The sequence below is a fragment of the Macaca thibetana genome, chromosome 9 (assembly GCF_024542745.1).
Source record: "Macaca thibetana thibetana isolate TM-01 chromosome 9, ASM2454274v1, whole genome shotgun sequence".
NCBI lineage: Eukaryota > Metazoa > Chordata > Mammalia > Primates > Cercopithecidae > Macaca > Macaca thibetana.
In genome coordinates this window covers 10964970-10982926 of record NC_065586.1, presented here as the reverse complement: position 1 = coordinate 10982926, position 17957 = coordinate 10964970, and the positions used below count along the sequence as shown (strand labels likewise).

General features: G+C 41.3%; 1 protein-coding gene and 1 pseudogene across 16 annotated transcripts in view; both read right to left on the bottom strand.

The window, feature by feature from the left end:
- CELF2 (CUGBP Elav-like family member 2) overlaps positions 1 to 17957 on the bottom strand; it is an 866203-nt gene that overhangs the window by 262947 nt on the left and 585299 nt on the right. The window lies entirely within an intron of this gene.
- Positions 648 to 17957, bottom strand: part of LOC126962001 (uncharacterized) — a 53032-nt pseudogene continuing 35722 nt past the window's right edge. The window contains exon 1 of the transcript XR_007728558.1: positions 648 to 17957. This exon is cut by the window's right edge and continues 35722 nt beyond it. The product of XR_007728558.1 is annotated as an uncharacterized LOC126962001 (transcript).

Here is a 17957-nt window from a genome sequence, read left to right as displayed (position 1 = left end):
TAGCAAACTTAAGCGTCACCATCTACAGACTCCATAGGGGTGGGAGATACTCTTGTGCTCCTACGGTATCTTTTTGTTTTAAAATTCAGATGGAGTGAAATCAGCTCAGGCAATAATGCTGGTTTGTCCCAGAGCCCAGAATCTGGTATGTTACCCGGAGTCCCTTATGCTCACAGAGGCTGTCAAAGAACGGGGTGTGGCTGCTGTGGCCTCCCAGGGGCCAGTGGTCACACTCCAGCCTCACAAAGTGAGCACAGACTGTAGAGGCTCCACTATGTCATGGTCTTAGCAACATGCAGGAAACAATTTCCAACCATTCATTGTCATCTGGGTAAAATACAATTAAACATCAAAGACTTGAGTCTCCCATAGTGACATCAAAATCTTTCCCTCAAGGCAAAAAAACAACTTGTCACATGCACTTAAAAGAGGTTCTATAAGTTAACATTAGAGAGATGAAGAGGAGGAACAAAACCCTAGGAGAGAAAAATACATAATTCTCTCAAATTAGGGTCTTCCATGGTCTGAAAACATCTATTAAATGGGGACTTTGATCCTAAAGAAAAAAACGACAAAAGAATATTGCTTGACCTCACCTCCATCAACTTTCCTCTGTTTCACTTGGAATGTGCAACTCAGCTGTCTACATCTTTTTTTTTTTTTTTTTTCCCAGATGGAGTTTCTCTCTTGTTGCCCAGGCTGGAGTGCAATGGCGTGATCTTGGCTCACTGCAACCTCTGCCTACTGGGTTCAAGCGCTTCTCCTGCCTCAGCCTCCCAAGTATCTGGGATTATAGGCATGCGCCACCACGCCAGGCTGATTTTGTATTTTTAGTAGAGATGGGGTTTCATCACGTTGGTCAGGCTGGTCTCAACCTCAGACGATCCACCCACCTCGGCCTCCCAAAGTGCTGGGATTACAGGCATGAGCCACTGAGCCCATCCAGCTGTCCACATCTTGGACCCCTTGACCATGCTGTGAAATCCTACGGACATAACCCAAAAGGCAACCTCCAAACCCATGCTGTCGCCGCCAATTCAACATATCTATTTTAACGTGGGATCAACTTGTCATGGTCACAATGCTGATGACGACTTCCATCCATTCAGTTTTCCTTCTATACATGTCCAAACATGTCACCAACTTGACCTCATTGACTCAGGACTTAATAGGGGTGAGATATGAAAGGATTCAGATCTGTTTTGTTCCTGCATGGGGTCCCAGGTAAGAACTGAGATTACAATCAGTGGGTTTAAGAAGCACCAGAAACAAAATCCTGTACGTGTTTCCAAAGCCTCTGGGAAATAAACTGGTTTTATTATTTTCATTTCTCAGAACTACTTCCAGCAGCAAGACAGTTAAGATACACGCTGGATGAGGCAACAGTGGGAAAGAAAGGGAGCTGATCTTGAATTGGCTGTGTACTGACAGATTGTATGAATAAAAGCAATAAAAATAAGCCCCCAAATCTGGGTTTTGAGTTGAAAAATCTCTTGTGAAAGGCAGTTTATTTCAACTATGATGTTATCTTTGTGTCGAAGATAAATCAGGAAATGTGTAGCCTGAGTCACCTGGGTTTGAATTCCAGTTCTCCCTCTTCCTAGATGTTTGACTATGGCAGGGAAGTAGCCTCCTCTGAATCTTAGTTTTATCATCTGTAGAATGGAGGTAATGAAACCAACCTCATACAGTTGTTCTGAAGAATAAGCTGAGATAAGACATGTTGGATGCCTGGTACAATAAAATGTCACGCCCCTGAGCTTGCTCACAAGAACCGGTGCATGTCCCAGCTGGAGGCTTGCTACAAAACGCAGGCCAAGTGGAACTAAAGGAAGCACAACAATTCAAATAGATCAGCAGCTCTTAAGTCGTTCATGAAGGTAGAAAACTGATTTAAATTACAGCAGAATTAGCCTCGATAAATAAAACACAAACAAGATTAAAATAAATAGGTTCACTGCTGTATTTATCTGGCCATTTGATATTACGGTGTCTTTACTCTCCACCACCTTTAAATAGCCAAATTTCTCAAAATAGTCATCTATATACTATCCCCTTTTTCCTTACCTTCCATTCCATAGCTGGCTGGTTCCAATCCATCATTTTACTGGAGTATCTCCCACTAAGGTTACCGAGTATCTTTATGTTGCTAAATTCAAAAACTTTTGTTCTTTAGTCTTCCTCTTATTAGACTCCTTAGCAGCGACTGATGCTATACACCATTCCCAGAACATTCGCCTCCTCTGTCTTCCTTCACACGATACCATGTTTTCTTCTATGCCACTGTTCTTCCTCCATCTCCTTCACAAGTTCATTGTCTCTTCAGGCCCCAAAGTATTACTGGTCCCAGACACTGTGACTTAAATGTTCTTACCTTATACCCCTCCCCCTAGATGACTTCATCTTTGCTCAAGATTTTCATGGCTCAAGATGTTCACCTGAACTACACGCAGATGAACCTCAACTCCACACCACCAGCCGGAAATCTCTTGCCAGGCCCAGGCCTGTATGCACAAGTGCCTGGCTCAAAATCACCTCAAATGCCATCATCACTTTTTAAAATCCAAGTGTGACAATGCCTGTCCTCTGCTTAATTCCCTCAGATGGCCTCCCTTGCTCTTAGGACCAGGGCAGAAATCCTCCTCATGTGTACAGGTCCCTGGACCATGGGTGCTCGTGTCCTCTCCAGCCTCACCCCACTGTTGGTGCTCTCTGCATTCCCACCACCTGAGCCTACACTTAGTTCAAGCAAATCCTCTCTCTCCTACTCTGAGTCCTTTGCATGTGCTGTTCCCTCTACCTGAAATTCTCTTCCCTCCTTTTGCCTGCTAAACCCACTGTATACTAAGAAAAAGGGTCATCACCAGTGGACCTCTTTTATTTATTTTTTAACTTTTTGAATGAACTTAAAGAATGATTTAGAGAATAAAACAAGAGGACAAACATAACTGGATACATTAGTGATAACTTATACAGCAAACCCAAATTTTTACACCAATTTTCCTGGCTTTGAAGCTACAGATACTCAGAATAGGTAACATCCTTTGAATGCAACTAACCGCTCTTTGACTGTCCTGAATGAAGCTGGAATATATCCACCTTACAAATGCTAACCAGGTTTGAAAGTAGCTCTAATAGGTTCTAGCTCATCATTACTTCTGGTCCTTTTCTGTAGTTGCACCATCAAAACGCAGTATCTTAACATGTGACGGCTCATAATTTTGCTGATGGAAGGACAGTCATGTTCTTGGCTTAATAATTACAAAACACTTTTATTTCTGGATTTAGTGTAATCAATTAGAGTGACAAGCCAATAATTCTTTTCATTTCTACATCATATATTCCTTCGAACCACCTTTGTACACACACCTGCATCTGTCCACTTACAAATCATATGAAGTACACTTTCAGTACACAAACATCTTAAAAGATGAAAGAATTTGTCACATGTCCTTCTAGCAAAAACAGAATGCTCCAGGTTTTTGCTGCAAAATGTATGATGAAGTACTTCCTGATGAATGACAAACTGGATATGAATACTGTATTTCCTTTTCATCCTTTGAAATGCATTACTGACTCACATGATTCCTGAGTTGAGGAAAATTCATCTGGAATATCTTCATCTGAAGAATCTGAGATTTCACTTACACAATCAATTTCACCATCATCATGAGAGTCTAGAGAGCTTCTGTCTTTTGGCATTTATCTTCTGAATCATGGAGTAATCGTGAGAGGTCCTCATCAGTTTCCTTTTCTTTGCCATCATGGCAGAAAATTCTCAATTCTCAACTCTGTTCAACTAAGATTTTTAATTTAGATAAAAGTATTTCCTGACTTATACCTGCTTGAAAGATACAAAAAACTGTGGGCTCATGCAGTAAGAAAACTCAAGGATAATATAATAACACTTCACTATTGCATCAGCCTTAGAGTTGATTCCATCACTCATTGCTTTTCTAACGTTTATTTTAGTATGGTTGCGAATAATTAATAAGCATGGATGAACAAATTCCTCAGATGATGAAATAGGAAAATGTTTCAAGATACAGAAAAGACCACTAAGATGTCACCATGTGTCTTAGGTGTACAAGAGGTCCAACAGAGCTAGTGGTAATGCTAAGACAGAATGAGGTTTTTTTTTTGTTTTGTTTTTGTTTTTTTTTTTGCCTTTAAACAAATAATGTTCTGTTTGTTCCCTGAAAGACCTCTAGGAAAGATTAAATTTATGCAACAGCAATCCATTAAAGCCCTTAAGGCATCTCATAAAAGAAACTCCAAAATTAAAATGGGGTCCAAGGGACCCTGATGGTATACTGAGGGTTGCAGGCACCTCCCCACCTTTAAGATACTGGCGTTGTAGCCATCCTTTTCAGGGAAGATTTTCTGGATCTCCCTGATTAGGTCAAACTTGCCTATTATGCCGTGTTGTAACATCATTTTCTTCTCTCTCATAGCACTAACACAGTTGCAATCTGACATTTATTGGTCTGATTAGTGTGAGTATTTGGTCAATGTCTGCTCTCCCAATAAACTTTCAATTAGTGTACAGACAGTGTTTCCTCAGCATCTGGAATCGGACATGGCACACAGTAGGTTCTCAACAACGGCCTTGGGGAAACAAGTCTAAATTTGGTTCTGTCTCCACACTATGTGAAATAACTGTCATAATGGGTAAGAATTGCCCACTATTGCTTCAGAATTTTTTCCTAAGAGATTGTTAACATATTTTAATCCTCCCCCCATTCCCTACTGTGTGATCCTTGTCAACAGTGAAGGAAATATTTACTAAGTACCTACCAGGATCAGGTGGCCTATGTTCAATGTTCTGTTTGAATTCTCAAAAATCTTGCAAACTGAATATTCCCATTTTCACTTTACAGATGGGAAGGTGGGATTTAGAAGGTTAAATAACTTGCCCAAGGTCTCAGAACAAACAAACAGGAAAAGAGATTTAAATTCATGCCTGATCTGACTCCAACATGTGTTCTTTCTACTTCATCCACTGAAACACACAAGGGAAGCATGTTCTGTTTCTTTTACAACTATCCAGAACACAGAGTTTCTTGCTTGGGCAACAGTGGGCACTAAGAGGTGTTGTCTAAAGAGCTATGATCCAATTTAAATCAATATTTAGATTTGCTCTGTCTTGTATGGGTTTTTTTTTTTTTCTAAAGGGCTTGTACTGTCCTTGCCTTGTGTGCGGAATCTTATTTAAAAGTAGAATATATGCCACACATGCACTTAGAAGCATTCTCATTTTCACTGGACAACAGGAAGCCAGCTCCAATGTATTATTAAGAGCAGTGTGCTACAGATATTACACATTTGTAGGCAAGTTTTACTTAGCAAATTCAGAAATAAAGTTCCCTAATGGAGGATCTGTCTTTTACCAGTACTTCAAAAATATATTTCCACTGGCTATCAGAATGCTTGTTGCCATGCAATATCATGACTTAACGTAAGCTCAGTGTTTTTAATCTGTCAAATATGTACACATTTACGTACTCTTTTAAGAAGTTATAATGGCTTCCTCCTTAGAACTTATTTCACTTCATACATTTCTATTACAAGCTGAGGTTCCTTTCAAAATCCAACAGCAAAATCATGAGATGACATCATTAAAAGACATAAAAAAGCTAGAGTGACATTAAAGGACTAGTAACTGGATGATGGAGGGAATTGAGAGTGAAGTCCAAGTTGCAAATTCAGGTCCCTCATCATAATTTCTACCTGTAGGCAAGAGTTCTATCATGCCACATGACAGTAACTACAGAGTCAAGCAGTGTCACCCTGACAGCACCTACACCAGCGGTCTCAGCGGGGAGGGAGGAGATGCAGCAGGAGCTGGGGTTCTTGCTTCGATATACACATGCAAGTCTCTTAGCTCCCCCCACATCCTGGCACATAGGAAACCATGCTGTAATTGGGAGATGGTAATTGGTAAGTCCTACAGATGAGTCCCCAACAAGCAGCAACCACTTCTCCTCCTTATCCCCGACAGACACACCTCAATCCACACAGTGCAACCCATATGCACACCCCAGCTGACACAGTATCATCCTTTGGGCAACTACGTATGTGAAGTGGAAGAGTTAAAGGGCCTGAGGCTGATGAGTGAGATGCTCATGGGGGTCTGGGAAAGTCTTAGGGTGGGACGGCATGAGTGTTTCACTACTGTGGTTAAGAGTTAAGAGCCCACTGCCTCGGCTCAAATACTGACTCTTCCCTTGAGTGACCCAAGGTCCTCAGGTGAGTCATTTATGCTCTCCGAGTCTCCGTGCCCTCGCCTATAAAACGAAGGTGGTAACATGTACTGTTTAAAGTGGCTGTGAAGGGTCACATGGTTAATCAATGCACAGTGATTGGCAGCATACCCACCATAGCAAGTATGAGCTATTGCTGTTACAATTTTCAGAGAAGGAAAAAAAAAATGGTGTGGTTCCAGAAAAGATACGAAATTTAAGGAAAAAGAAAAAGTAGTTATCAAACACCTGATGAATGTCAAGACACATAATGAAGCCAGCTCATTCTGCTCAAATCCCTTCAAAGCTTTACTCCCAGTGTCATGGAAAACCTAACTGCTGACAAGGCCCTGTGTGGCCGGGACTGCACTTCCTGTGGCCTGATTTCCTTTTTCCTCCTCTCCAAGCCCTCTCAGCAGCCACAATGGCCTTAGGGTTCCTCCAACATGTCAGGTGCACTCCAGCTTTACGGGGCACTTCCAGTGCAACTGCCTTCTGCCTGGACTGCTCTACCCTGCATAAGCATGTGGCCAAACCAGCGGCTTCCTGCTTTTCTTTCAATTGCTCCTTCTGGATAAAGCCCACCCTGATGTCCTATTTAAAACCGCAACCTTCCCTGGGGCCCTCCAAATCTGGAGCTCCTAGTTCTCTTTGCCCTGCTCTGTTCCTATCCCCGACCCTGACCATAGCACCTTCTAAGTAAGTTGTTTTATTTATAGCATCTGCATGCCTCACTAGAGTGCACACCCACAAGGGTAGGGGGTGGGGTCTGTCTGTCTTGTTCACTGAAGCTCTATAAACATGCTTTGAAGGAATAAAGTCTGAACTTCATATTTTAGATTTAAGTTTTTCCCTATTGGTTCAAAGAGGAAAACCACATCCTTGTGGGTTTTTTTCCCCGCCTCATTCTGACATGGATAAATCAAAAACAGTGACTGGAGCTCCTTACGATGCCAATGATCCAAGAAACCTCTAACCATTATACTAGATGGTTCAGTGGATAGCAAACTAATTTGTGTATTGTACTTATTTCTACCCTTCTCTTTCCAAAAAGAATCTGAGATCATTTCAGTAGTAAGGAATTTCCCTTTAGCAGTTCAATAATTTACCATCAGATCTACTGAAAGAAATCTGAGGAAACAAGATGATAATCTCACATTTTTGAATATGCATCACTGTAAGACAAATACTTGCATACACAACACTATGCAATAATTTCTAGAACAGGTATTAATGTTTTGATCATGGCAATCATCGTCAAACTCGTGGCCACCAGAAAATCCCAAGATACATTGACCACCTCTCCAAAGAGGAGACCTTGTTTAACAAAAGGTGAGCTCCTTAAGTTATCAAAGGAAACTCACCCTTAAGATACATAAATTGCTTAACTGCTTGAACTTCTTGATTCCTTTGATAGCAACGAACTTCAGTTCGATAGCAAGCACTTCACACTAATAGAGATGTGCATTACAGGATTACCAGGGATAGTCTAGGTGACAAATGACACACATATCTTGAGAAAGAAACATTCCTGAAATGGAGACTGGGCCTGCAAAGCTTGTGCAGTATTTTTCTACCTGGTCTAATTTTAGATGATTCCCTGACAACCGGAGGGTTTGTACTATGCCAGGTTTATCCCAGCTCAAGCAACAGATTTTTCTCTCTGACTGCAGGTCACATTATCTCATGAATGAACTGTTATTTAGGTCAGTAAAGAGTCTCTCCCTAATTGAATGTGCCTTTTATTCCTGATGCTCGTGCTCTATATATCAAGATTTTAAATCATATTTGGGGGGTGGGGAAGGGACTGGTATGAGGAAGCAAAAGGGGATTGTGACATTTATACTCTATTTGAAGCAGAACAGGTCAAAATACCTGAATAATTTTAAATCTTTCATTCTTAAATGATGGGTTCACTACGGTTTAATTGATACTAATTGCTTAGCTATTACTTCTTTCACAGTGTTAAACACTTTTTCTCCCTCAAACAAGAAATGCTGTTTGATTTTAAATTTGAAGGTTACTGTTCTAGAAAAAAGAAAAGCAATGTATTGTTTCTTTCATCATAATAGGCAAACAAACAAAAATAATTCCTTGGTTGAATAACCACAGATCACTCTGAAGGGAGTGCTGGTAGGACTCGCCTGCTGAAAATAGTCAACTAATCTAAATGTGGAATGTAGTTAAAGAGAAACCAAATCCACAAATCAGAAAAAGCATCAAGCACTGTGAAAACCTAGCCCAGATCTAAGAATCAGGTTAAATCTCTCAATGAAATGAGATGATCCTGTTAATGGTGCATTTAGACTTTGAGAAGACTCAATCTTTTGCCCAAAACAAAAAGCATAAACTCCAGAAGGAGGGGATCAAGTCTCTCCCCAGTAGATGCTGGGAATCATGCCTGATACACAGCAGACCCTTAAAGTATCTGCTGAAGGCACTCAGGAATTAGTTTCCTGTAGTTCAACTGAGTGAATGTAACTCCACCGATAAACAGCACACTCCAGGAGCTATGAAACATGAAACTATCCATGCAGAACGCAAAAGGCATGAATCCACTCCCCTCTGGAAGCAAAAACCAAAGATGCTCATGGTCACCCTTTAGAGAGTTTGACTTAATAGGTCAGAGACAGACCTAGGCACAAGTGTCTCTAAAGAATTATTCAGGTGATTCTAATGTGAGGAATAACAACAACCACCAAAAACACTGATCTATCAATACAATACTGAGTTGTTAAATCTACACATTTTAATATGTCTTACCTATATTACTAATAAAAGCAAAAAAAAAAAAAAAAAGAAGTTTTGAAGACAATGGCCACACTTCTATAACAATTCAAAAGGATCTGATATTTAAATCTCACATTTAAAATCTGTAACTACATTCTAAGACATTTTATTGAGTATGAAGAAATAAACCTTTTATTTATGATGCTTTAACTTAAAATGTGACTCCAAATTACTTTGAAATAAAAAATGCTACGCACAGCGCTTAGCACACAGCGATGCTTTCAAATAAAAATTGGCAAGTAAAATTCTCTCATTTCAATATTGACATGTACATGTTTCCATGTGGAGATTTTATAGATAAGTCATGAATGTTTGGTAGTAGTCGCCTGACCATCTTAAATCAGCATCTTTCAACGATTTCAAATCACTTCAGATATCAAATGGGGAATAAGTATTTCACAGGTAGCCCCCTTTTGTATGTGCCATGTTCCTAAATACAGGCATACCTTGAGGATACTGCAGGTTTGGTTCCCGACCATCAAAATAAAGCTAGTATTTTTCAATGAAGCAAGTCACACGAATTGTTTTGTTTCCCAGGGCATACAGAAATCATGTTTACACCACACTGTAGTAAACCTATTAAGTGTGCCACATCATATCTTCAAAAAACTATGTATCTTAATATTAAAATACGTCATTGCTAAAACTTGCTGTCCTCTGAGTCTTCAGCTGGCTGCAATCATTTTGCTGGTCTGGAGGGTCCTGCCTCGATGCTGATGGCTACTGACTGATCAGGGAGGGGGCTGCTGAAGGATGTGGCAGTTTCTTAAAACAGGACAACCGTGAAGTGTGCTGCTTTGATTGACTTGGAAAATTTTTCTGCAGCATGCCATGCTGTTTGAGAGCATGTTGCCCACGTGAGAACTTCTTTTAAAATTGGAGTCAATCCTCACAAACCCTGCCGCTACTTGATTAATAAAGTTTATGGAATATTATGAATCCTTTGTCATTTCAACAATGTACACAACATCTTCACCAGGTGTCCATCTCCAGAAACCGATTTCTGTGCTCATCCATAAGAAGCAACTGCTCATCTGTCAGGTTTGATCATGACACTGCAGCAATTCAGTACCATCTCCAGGCTCCACCTTGAACTCTCATTCTTTGCTCTCTCCACTCTACCTGCAGTGACTTCCTCCAATGAATCCTTGAACCCCTCAAAGTTATCCATGAGGACTGAAATCCACTTCTTCCAAATTCCTGTTAATATTGATATTGTGACCTCCTCCCACGAATCATGAGCATTCTTAATGATCTCTAATATGGTAAATCCTTTCCAGAAGGTTTTCAATTTGCTTTGCACAGATCCATTAAAGGAATCACAATCTATAGCACCCATAGCTTGACAAAATATGCTTCTTTTTATTTATTTATTTATTTTGAGTTGGAATCTTGCTCTGTCACCCAGGCTGGAGTGCAGTGGCACGATCTCCACTCACTGCAAGCTCTGCCCCCTGGGTTCATGCCATTTTCCTGCCTCAGCCTCCCAAGTAGCTGGGACTACAGGCTCCCGCCACCACGTCCGGCTAATTTTTTTTGTATTTTTAGTAGAGACGGGGTTTCACCGTGTTCGCTAGGATGATCTCAATCTCCCGACCTTGTGATCCGCCTGCCCTGTCCTCCCAAAGTGCTGGGATTACAGGCGTGAGCCACCGTGCCCAGTCAATGTTTCTTAAATAAGTCTTCAATGTGGAACTTACTTCTTCTCCATGGACTGCAGAATGGATGCTGCATTAGCAGGCATGAAAACAACATTAATCTCTTTGTACATCTCATGAAAAGTTTTTGGATGACAAGGTACATTGTCAATGAGCACTAATATCTGGAAAGGAATTTTTTTTTTTTTTCCTGTGCAGTAGATCTCAACAGTGGGCATAAAAAATTCAGCAAACTGGCCAGGCATGGTGGCTTACGCCTGTAATCCCAGCACTTTGGGAGGCCGAGGAAGGCAGATCACCTGAGGTCAGGAGTTGGAGACCAGTTTGGCCAACACAGTGAAACCCCGTCACTACTAAAAATACAAAACTTACCTGGGTTTGGTGGCAGATGCCTATAGTCCCAGCTACTCAAAAGGCCGAGGCAGGAGAACTGCTTGAGCCCAGGAGGCAAAGGTTGCAGTGAGCCGAGATCATGCCACTGGCACTCCAGCCTGGGTGACAGAGTGAGACTCCGTCTCAATTACCAAAAAAAAATTCAGTAAACCATGCTGTAAACAGATGTGCTGTCATCCAGGCTTTGTTGTTCCATTTATGGAGCACTGGAAGAGTAAGTTTCGTATAATTCTTGAGGGCCCAAGGATTTTTGGAGTAGTAGATGAGTAATGGCTTAACTGAAATTCACCAGTTGTATTAGCTCCTAATAAGATAATCAATCTGTCCTTTGAAGCCAGGCACTGACTTCTCCTCTTTGGCTATGAAACTTCTCGATGGCATCTTCCAGTACAAGGCTGTTTTGTCTACCTTGAAAAATCCGTTGTTTGGTGTTGCCACCTTTATCAACGATCTCACTAGGTCTTCTGGATAACTTACTGCAGCTTCTCCATTAGCACTTCTGCTTCGCCTTGTACTTCTATGTTACAGAGATGGCTTCTTTCCTTCAACCTCACCAACCACCCTCTGCTAGCTTCAAACTTCTCTTCTGCAGCTTCCTCACCAATCTCATCCTTCACAGATTTGAAGAGTGAGGGCTTTGCTCTGGATTAAGCTTTGGCTTAAGGAATCGTTGTGGCTGGTTTGATTTTCTATCCAGACCACTTCAATTTTCTCCATATCAGCAATAAGGCCATTCCACTTTATCACTTGTATGTTCATGGGAACAGCACTTTCAATCTCCTTCAAGAACTTTTCCTTTGCATTTACAGCTTGGATACCTGCTTGGTGCAAGAGACCCAGCTTTCAGCCTTTCTCAGCTTTTGACAAGCCTTTCTCACTGAGTTTTAATCAGTCATTTCAAGCTTTTGATTCTTTACTCTTTCACTTGAACAGTTACAGGCCATTGTAGGGTTATTAACTGACCTGACTTCAGTTAATTTCAGTTGAAATTTGGGGTACAGAAAAGTCCAAGTGGAGGGAGAGAGACGGGGAATGGCAGAACTTCACACGCAACTTTGATTAAGCTGTCTTCTCTGGGTACTGTTCCACGCACCCCGAAACAATTATAAGAGTAACACCAAAGGTCATGGATCACAGATCACCGTTAACAGTTATAATAAAGCTTGAAATATTGTAAAAATTACCTACGTGTGAAACAGAGATGCAAACTGAGCACGTTATTGGGAAAATGCTATTGGGAAATGGCACCGACAGTTTCAGACAGACACAGGGTGGCCACAAACCTTCAATTTGTTAAAAAGGGGGAAAAAAAGGCAGTATCTGAAAAGCACACTCAGGTGAAGTGCAATTAAACAAGGTGTACCTGTATTCTATCTCCAAGCACATCAAAGGCTGATGACACTGTACTTCTAAGAGCAGCCAAGGAGAGTTAAAGGCAGGAGCATTGAGGGTACGCAATGCAGGAACATCGTTAACATTAAGAAACTCCACGATATAAAATATTTCACATACCCCAATTACACTTTTCCTGTAATTAATGATTTCATTGTCATGAGAGAATCTGGCATACCTGTACCTTACTCTTCAGAAGTACAAAATGCCCCTGAATCACGAAGGCACCACTGACTATGTCGGGAATGGTGCATGCAGAGCTGTCCTATCCAGGCAGAGTTTTGAGTGTTCACCCATTTCCTAGGGTGAACACTAGGAAATGTATTAAATGACAAAGTGTATTCCATGTTCTTTCAGGTACGAGAATGCAGTAAAACTGCTGCTGGTACCTCCGAGATCATGGGACTGTTCAGTGACTTGGCGAGACAAACTAGATTTCAACTCTTCAAATACTGTGATCTCCATTCCCAAGGGAGTCAAAAGCACCAGCGACTCTCTTACTAGACTTCTCTTCCTCTTGCATTTTGAGCACAAGCCTCTGATTTCAAAGATGAGTGTTTCTGATACACTTTTATCCAAGAAAAAGAACTATGACCAATTCAACGGCTTTTGAGCATCTACTCTGTGCTAAGCTTAAGCGTGGGAAAGTTGAAACCTATCCTAATCAGATAAACTCCAGCAATTTAAATGCAAAGGCTCTATTCCCTCCTTCAGGTGCACTGTTAGGAGATGAAAACTTGCGCCTTCCAGGGACTTCAGATATTCAACAAAATGAGTGTGGGGGAGTCCTTCAAGAGTTCAGTTTCCTTAAGTGAAAGCACTACTCTTCACTCTTCCAGTGCCTGAGGCTGCGTTTCCCTCCGGCTGATACAAATCACAGCATTTTCCATCCTCTGTCCTGACAGCTGCTGTCTCGAAGTCTGCAAGGCTATGGGCTTATTGCAATAGCACAACTCTTTCTTTGGACTCCAAGCCTTCTCTTCAAGATTTAATATCTTTGATGCACAGAAACAAGAGCAGTCACATGGGATATGTTTTCACCATCTCACCAGAATTCTCCTTCAATCGGCCTTAGCCTTAAAAAAAGACCACGCTAGGTAAACAAAACACTTTCCTCATGGTGAGAAAGGGGTCCATTTTTCCCGAGAACCAGTTTAGTAAATGGTCCTAAGTTTGCTCCCCACCTTAGTAAAATGGCTCAAACCCTCCCAAATTACCAGGCCAAATTTTTAGGTACAGTATAAAGACAAATATATTCAAGCATAGGCTTTCCACCCTAAAACAGACAATGCAAGTCTAGTCAAATCGAGGCAAAAAGCCAGGGATGAAGGAATAGAATGTTATGTCAGCTGACTGATGAAAACGGCAGCATTATGTGGTGAGCCATGGTGAAGTGAGTCAGAGAGCCTGCGTTCTAGCGGTGGTTCTGTTTACTAGTCGAGGGCACTGAAGGAGTGGTTTGTTAACCTTGTCTGTAGCTTGACTCGTACATAAAATAGAAGGACACAGGCAATGGTTCACGGCTATAATCCCGGCATTTTGTGAGGCCAAGACAGAAGCATTGCTTGAGCCCAGGAGTTTGAGACCAGCCTACACAAGATGGCGAAACCCCCCGTGTCTCAGCAAAAAAAAATTAAAAATCAGCCAGACATGGTGATAAACGCTTGTTATCCCAGCTACTCGGGAGACTGTGGCAGAAGGATCATTTGAGGCCAGGAACTCAAGGTGGCAGTCAGCTATAATCGTGCTACTGCACCCCAGTGTGGGCAACAAAGTGGCATACTATCTCAAAAAAACAAACAAACAAAAAAAAACAAACCCAGGCATGGTGGGTCATGCCTGTAATCCCAGCATTTTGGGAGGCCAAGGTCGGTGGATCTCCTCAGGTCAGAGGTTCGAGACCAGCCTGGCCAAAATGGCAAAACCCTTTCTCTACTAAAAATACAAAAATTAGCCAGGTGTGGTGGCGCATGCCTGTAATCCCAGCTACTCGGGAGGCTGAGACAGGAGAATCACTTGAACCCGGGAGGCGGAGGTTGCAGTGAGTTGAGATCGCACCACTGCACTCTAGCCTGGGTGACAGAGCAAGACTCCATCTTAAAAAAAAAAAAATAGTACCTCACCTAATTTGCTTTTATAGGTTGCTGAAAAATAATACTTTATACTTTAACACAGTAAGTTAAAATAAAGCTCTTAAAGCCAGTAGAATTGAAGTGGGAAGCAAATATAGTGTAACTCCTTAAAATTACTCTTTTCCATTAGAAGCACACACCAGAGCAGTGACAGCTGTATACAGGCAGCCTACAGGAGAACAATTCACAGACAGTACTTAACATGTCACTACATGGCTGAGCTCAAGCTAAACTGGTTTAGTATTTTATGCCTACTTGTTTGCATTAAATACTACAACTCAACTGGAACATGCCAGATTCTCCACTGGTTCCAGAAGAGGGGGTTTTAACATTAGATTGCATTTTTCTTTTCCTCTTCAGATAATCTGTTCCCATTTGGTTGAGAGTAAAGTATTTCCATTTTGCTTAGCTTCTTTTTTCTTTTCAGGCAATCTAAAAGCTAGACTAAAAAAAATTAAGAGAAAGAAGAAAAAGCTCCTATTTAATTTAACATGTCCTGCTAACAGTAAAAAGTAGAACTTCTCTTGCTAAATGTAATTGTTCTTTGTGGTAGACCACTAGCAAATGTCAGAATCTTGTTGGATGCAGTATCTTAAAATGCATCTTTTTCTGGTAATATGGGTTAAAGGGATGATGCTGGCGTTTGGGGAAACAGGCTGTTAACCAAAAACATTTTGTGACTCCTGCATTCCCGAAGTCATAATCTGACAATCACCATCCCTACATTATATCCTCATGCTTAAAAAGCCAGCTTCAAGTACTTCATCGGGGGAAAAGAGAGAAAACATACTACGTCAGTGGCTTTGGGCATATAATCAGTGTTTGTATCCATAAAGGCCAAACATTCTCTTTGGATCAACACTTATTCAAATGGTATCCTCCCCCACAAGGCCATAGCTGAGGCTCCTTTGTGAGAGTTCCATGGTGAGAAGTTGTTTATATCAGGCCACGAACTTGTTTTCCTTTTTTCTCCTGTTTTCTCTAGAGATTAACATTTAGCAGAATGAAAATCGCCTCCAGGTGTTTACCTGGCTGTATTTCAAGGCATTCTAAAAATCACTGTTTCCTCTGGCAAGGGTCATGCTAGTTGAGCAAAAGCATGTGTTAGTTGGGCTGGACCACGTCCCACCCCATACATCCCCTACCCCTCTAGAGGCCCAGGCATTGCTGTCACAACCAGGCGCACCTTGTATGACTGACACCGGCTCATTAGCTTCTGTGGCATCTCATGGAAGTCGGGTCTGGGACTTCTTGTTCTTTCAGGGGTTGTCGCTGCCTCTGGAGATTGATTTTTCATCAGGGCGAACTGTTTCTCTGTTACACAGATGGTACCAAGGCCTCCAGACACAGCTGCTCACTAATTGCCCCAGCACAGCCTCCCCCCACAGCCCACCAATCTGGAATTCATTTGAGAGCAGGTGACTGGACACCTCACTCAGCTGTTCTTACACACCCCTCCCCCAGAAGCACGTGGTTAGCAGGTTGAACGTGGCGTCGGATTTTCCTCCTGTGGGCCCTGCCCTTCCCTGCACAGACTTCCCCCAGTACTATGACTTATTTTTCTGGCCTAAGTTTGCAGAGTTATTGCTACTGGACACCTTTTCAGACTTTGATTAGAATGTCTGATCAATCAGATTTGCTTCTAACACTGGCTCTTAGTATCTTCTTCACCTCTAAGATAAGTGGTCCTACTATCTTCATGGAAATGCATCCTTCAATCCTGCTTCATTTTAGATGTTTCACAAGGCTTCTTTCTACCAAGAAATAAAACAATATTCTTTGTAAATATTTCATTCCTACTCTTAAAATTTATAATTCTTGACTCCCTTACACAATTCAAATACCTTCCCTTCCTGCACAAGAATTCCTTCAAGATCCAACCACATCCATCTTTCTTGCTCTCTGCCTCAGTGCATTTTATGGAAAGTATGCTTATAATTGCATCTTACAATTCTCTTTATCTTATAGTGAAACTATCAGTGTTGAAAAGCTCATGCAGGTGTAATAAGTTATTACCTGATTGATTACCAACTACAGAGCAAGCTATTAGGCACCTATTCCTAGCTCTGCATCTTAGAAAAGGCAGAAGTGACTTATAAAAACATCTAACCACTCATTTCCTGCAGGAACAACAAAGCCCCATTTGAGGAATAACCCCACAAATATGACTGAGTGTGAGAGGCCATATTCTATATGCAGAATGAATTATTTGAACAATTACAAATGCATTTTAAACAGCTTCATAGAACTGTGGAATATAGGGTCCCACAATGCACAGACAGTTCTACCTGTAACAAAAATCTCCAGTTTCCATCAGAGGGTTTATCTATACATGGGCTCAGTATTCCCATTTTCAACCAACAAACAGGCTGAAACCAATTCTGCTTAAAACAAACAAATGTACTTTCTAAATTCACTTCTTGGATTTAGGCCATTGTCACAAAAATCACTGCTCTTCTCTGTGGCTCCCCTAGCTGCTTTTAAAGCTTTGTTTTCAAATACAAAAGCAGATTTAAGCATTGCTTGTAGTGAGTGCTGTAGATGGGATTTAAATAATACAGCAGTTGGGACTGAAAAGGAACCTTTAGAAATGGCTAGATGGGGGATACTCCAGATGGGGAGAGGGAAAGGAAGAAAAGATTCTCATGTAAGAGCTTTCAAGATGGCGGCCACAGCACTTGCACTCGGCCTACAGAATAGCCGGCCATGCCTTCCAGACGCTATCAAGAGTTTGGGGGAGCAATCAGGATCAAAATTAGGTCACATTTAGCAAAGAATGTCTACTTCAGAAACCCCTGCACAGAATATCAGGTTTAGAACGAATCTTAAAAACCATCTAAGCCAAGCACATCTATCCCAGTCACTCACAAGTACATGCAGCATGAGGGCACAGGGATGAGGAAACATTCTGAAAGGAGAAACGCACCTGTGAGCGCCTATGGCACCTGCGTCTCCATTAAAACTATTTCCGGGAAAATGATACTCGGTCAGCCAAATAGTTCCCTTTATTATTCTTTCTCTCAGTTATTCTGACTCAGAAACACAGGAATCTGATCTTGTTCATAAAACGCAGATTCTGAGGAAACTGTAGTACTAGATACAGAATAATGGGTATCAGTGTGGACTTGTAAAGGCATTCTACAAAGGTACAGTCTACCTATCTGCTTTGGGTTAATGTGTATTTGTCTTTCACCTAGTGAAGTACAACAGGAGAAAATACATGTGAAGTCTCAGTTAATATCTGTCCCATCAACTTGTTTTCTAGTTATTCTGGACAACTGGAAATGTGCATGAATGATATATTAACACACGAAACACAGGTTATAAGCATTACAGTAATGTCTATAGTT